The following is a 4,830-nucleotide window of genomic DNA, read 5'->3' on the forward strand; positions in this document are numbered from 1 at the left end:
GGTGATTGAGCGGAGCGGCATGGAATAAACATCCATGGGGCTCTGTGCAGAAACGTCTGCGGCGGGAAGGCAGAGTCATCTGATTTCTATTACGGAAGGAAACCGGGGCAGGATCCATCTGTCTCTAGAGAATTATGAGGGAATGGCCACTATGCATAGGCAAAATGTCTTTGCAATGTGCAGGATGGCAGCCAGGGGGATGTGGCTTGGGATGCTGGCACTGGGAATGGGCACTTGCAGGGGGTGACCTGCCCAGAGCAGAGCTGATGCAGGGCTCGGAGAGGTCATCTCTGACTGCTCACAGGAGCGGCTTTGATGTGTCTGTGTCTGTGTCTGTGTCTGTGTCTGTGTCTGTGTCTGTGTCTGTGTCTGTGTCTGTGTCTGTGTCTGTGTCTGTGTCTGTGTCTGTGCCTGTGTGCTGCCACAGCACAGAGCTGGCAGGGACCAGGAGCCCGAGGAGCTGGGTGAGGTGAGTGCTGGGCCCATGTGTTGTCTAAACCCTGCCCTGTGTTGCTGGGTCCACTTTGTCACTGCAGTGACAGCAGTGTAGACATGCCCCATTGGAAATAATGCATAAAGGTTAATGAAATGCTTGTAGCTATTTTAATCAGTGATTGATCTTTTATTACATACTGTTTCATAATCCAGCAGAGCAATAGATTGCTTTTAATTGTAGCTTGTAATTGTAGCTTCCACTGATGTGCTAGTGATGATTTTGGACGCATGCTGCTTATATACATAGCAAGCCAACAACATCAATTAATTAATTAATGCCTTGTAAGCTGTGTACAGCTGATGCCATAACATGGAGCCCAACCTGGGCAGACCAGGACTGGCCTGGTTGCCCAGGGATGCATGGGTGTGTGTCAGAGCTTACGTGGCTGGCTGTGAGGGAGGTGTAAGCAGGGCCATCGATGGGCTCTGTGGCCCCTGATGAAATGGGGAATGCTGCTCTCTGTGCCTCTGCAGCCAAAGTGGTGGTTCAGGGCTGTGGTACAGAAGGAGCCCATCTGCCAGAGACATAACTCAGGGACTCTCCCTTCTGCTCCCAGCAGGGTGCTGGCTCCCACCCTTCTGCTCTCGCTAAGATCCTGGTGCCATTTGCTGGCAGCCCCTCTGGCTTTGCAGTGTCGAACAGTGTTTCGAGTTCACCCACAATCTAAGGTTTGTGCGACTTTTATTGCAAAAGGCAGAGCTGCTGTGTGTGTTCTGTTTGAGGTATCTGAGCCCAGAGAGCAGCTTCATATTTTGTTAACTCTGATTAAATGAAATCTGATGAAGAAACTCTGAGTGTGACTCACTATCTCACTCTCTGGGTCTTGAAGTTGCTTCTTAGAAAATGAAATGGGGAGATCCTGTTGCATCCCTCTGATGATTATCTGCAAAGAGGGTGATGTGAGTAACGATCTAATTTTATCATCTTGTGGTTTGAAGAAGCATCGGGGCTGGTTGCAGATCTGTAATTAGTGTACAGCTGGTAAAGGGTACCTGATGCAGTCATTACCAACTCTGAGGCAACCTGGAAAACAGAGAAGGGGAAATTCTGCGCAGAGTGCTTACTGACTCATCAGGCAAATACTGGAGCTGATCAGCAGCCCAGTCACTGCCATCTCACAGGGCTGCAGTGCAACCAGAGGCAGTCGTTAACTGTCAGAAGACCCTCAGCCCCCTGTCCTTCCTTGAGCTGAGGGTGCTCTCTGTGTGATCACTTTCCCAGAGGATACCCCTGCAGCCAGGGCTGGCCATGACTCCCTTCACTGAGCTGTTGTCCAGCCTTTGGCATTGCACTCATTCTGCTGGCTGCATGGGCTGGAATTTGCCACATGATCTGTAAAAGCACTAAGGAGATGATATTGAGGGCAGGATTTATACCAGCTTATCCCTTATGAGTACTCTCTTGTGTTTGTTCCAAGTCCAGTTCCTGCTGCTGTACAAAGCCAAGAAGTTGTGGGGATGAGGGTTCCTGCAAAGCTGGCGGTCCTTGTCTGTTTTAATAGCAAAACAATATTGATTTAGCCACAGTAGTAGAGTGAAAAAATGTCTGAGAAGTTTGCTTTGGTGCCACATTCCCATGGAAGAAGGATATGAGTAAGCTGTAAATAAAAGGTTTGTAGGGACACTTGCTTTGAAACAAATGCCTGCCTCAAATCCAACGTGTGAGAGCACTGCACTGTGACAAGTGGAGGCAGCAGAGAGGGAACAAGGGCTGGAATGTTGGACTGAGCTGCAGTTCTGCATTTGTTCCAGTGCTGTCTCTGTGTGTTCCTCTGACTCAGGTCATGCTGCAATTTACTGCTCTTGAGGAGTCCTGATGGAAGTGGTGCCCCTACAAAGGGTGGCACTGCAAATGGGAGCGCCAGGAGCAAGGTCCCCTTCTGTGCCAGAGCTGGGGAGGAGGCAGCTGTGGTGCAGGAGGCAGAGGACCCCTGGGGAAATAAAGTGCAAACCAAGTTCTCGTTGTTTCAGGACTATAGCCCCAGACCTTGTTTGAGCATTGTCTGAGTCCCAGCATCATTCTGGGAGCCTTTCCAGCCTCTCCTGCACCCCACCAAGCAGTTTTTACTTGTTCCCCAAGCATCTTGGTTAATTGTTTCATTACATTTGTGTGGATACGTCCCATTTTCATGCTGGAAAATGGAGGACAAAGAAAATGACCTCCGAAATACGACCTTCGCTTCTCTCAGATGAGCCTTGGGGCCTTGGTGCAAATGAGAAGCACAGTGGGCTCAGCACCCCTCCAAGTCACATTAAGTATCAATAATGGAAGTGCTTACAGATACCCTGCACAATTCAACCCTTATCTTTTATTTATAGCTGACAAAGCTCAGAGAAGGAAAAAATATCATCATACTTTAAATAATAGAAGGTGGAGGTATTAAAACTACCCAGGCAGTTACAGTAGTTGCAGAAATGTCTCCCAGCAGACCTGAGTGTGCATACACCGACTGCATTTTTAATTTTTAAAACATATTTCTTTCAAAATTATTCAGCAATACAAGAAAGCCACTTTTATGGGGTGATAAATTACTGTAATAAAGTGTCTTTTGTCCAAGTGTATGGGAAGAAAACAATTGCAGGCAGCAAAGACAGGCGCTAGCCCCTGGAGAGCCAAGGCCTATAAGCAGAGGAGCATGTTGATTTGTCTCACATGATTTTAATTATTTTTAGAGCATCCTCTCTGGTTTTTAAGTGCAATTTTGCTTTCATTTAACATTTCTATAAGGGTTTGATTTCTCAGTGAGTTTGGAATTCAGTGCCAGACCTTCGCTGTGGTTCCAGAGGACTCTGCTGCCCCTTCCCTGCAGCCTCAGCTACATGACACTGTACCTGTCATTTACATGCAATTAGAAGTGCTTTGATAAGATTTATATTCCTTTGAAACTTTAGAAACTTCCTGCAAGAATTAACCGAACAAGGAATCATGAGTGATAATTAGGGGTCTGATCCTGCTCCCTTCAGGGCCAGTGTGTTTTTACCACAGCCACATCCATCATCTCAGCAGTCTGCTGTGCGATTATGGATGCAAACGGAGTCTCCTGGCTCTCAGAGGACAAGGCAGCAGCGAACGTGGGGCTGTTCTGTTGTCCCTCTGGACAGGAGCGCCACCCCTTCACCCTCTGCTTCCCTATTAATCACCAGCGTTGTTGTTTTGTAAACCCAAGAAGATTATCTGTAACCCCAGTCCTAAATCTACCTATATTCCTGTTCTGCACGTAATTCTTGCCCCCAAAGCTATGGCGTTTGAACTTCAGAGAATAAAGTACATTTAATTGGACCTATTATTTTCTTGCAAAGGCAAAGCCTTTCAGATCAGGCTTCAGCCTCTCAGTGCCAATGAAAATACACGTGCCTAATTATTTCCATTTTTCAAAGAACCTCAAAGGCAGCTGATGAAAGGAACCTCTTGCAAAAGCTCACAGCAAACAGAGTGAAGTCACCTCATGCACGGAGGGAGGAAGCAGCGCTCTCCTCCCATGCGTGTGGGGCAGCAGTCGCTTTGCAGTGCTGTGGGAAGGGCACGTTGTTGCTGCTGTGGGAAATAAGGTTGGGAAATGGTCGTGTTGAGTCACCCAAGAGTTTTTCAGGGGCTTTCAGGGCACTGGCACAAAACGTTTCCCCTGCTGCTGCTGCCTGTTCTCACAAGGCACAGCCCACCGGCTGGGTTATTCAGTGTTTCTTCCTCAGCTTGGGAACAATGGCTTTGCACTGTGCCTTGATGCTAACGTATCTGCCTTCACTGACTCAGAGTCTCCTCCTGTGGTGGGGGTTTGCCCTGCAAAAGTTCACACTGTGACGGTGCAGCTCTGCCCGTGTGGGTCAGTCCTGGAAGGGTTTCCTCCATGCAGGGAGTTGCTCCATTACTTTCGTCATGTTCTGCTTTTGCCATACACGTGTGCACTGGGCCTGGCAGTGCTGGTGGGTGATCAGTGCGGGCTGATGGGTGATGGCTCCCTCCCAGGGAGGGCAGCAGCGGCTACTCCTGACCCTGGCATTTCTATATGCTTGTGTTCTCATTTCTATGGACAAGGAGGACTGTCCTCTTCAGTTCTTTGCACACACCAGGATGCTCTGCTTGGTTTCTGCTGGCATTACCTGTAGCTGCTCCATCTACCTCTTCTGCCGTCAGTGGGAAATGGATGCAATCGGCAAGCTTTTGTCCTCTGTCCTTCAAGGCTAGTGTGTCTTATGGATTTATTAGCCTCAAAGGACCCAGGCTAGGCCTGGACAAAGAGGTTGGTAACAACAGAAAACACTTGAATTGAAACAAAGACTGAACTCAGATAAAAACTATTCTGGGCTTTTGGTCCGCCTGCAGTCATTTGTTCGGCG

This window comes from Coturnix japonica, chromosome 17, assembly GCF_001577835.2.
Source record: "Coturnix japonica isolate 7356 chromosome 17, Coturnix japonica 2.1, whole genome shotgun sequence".
In the NCBI taxonomy this organism is placed as follows: domain Eukaryota; kingdom Metazoa; phylum Chordata; class Aves; order Galliformes; family Phasianidae; genus Coturnix; species Coturnix japonica.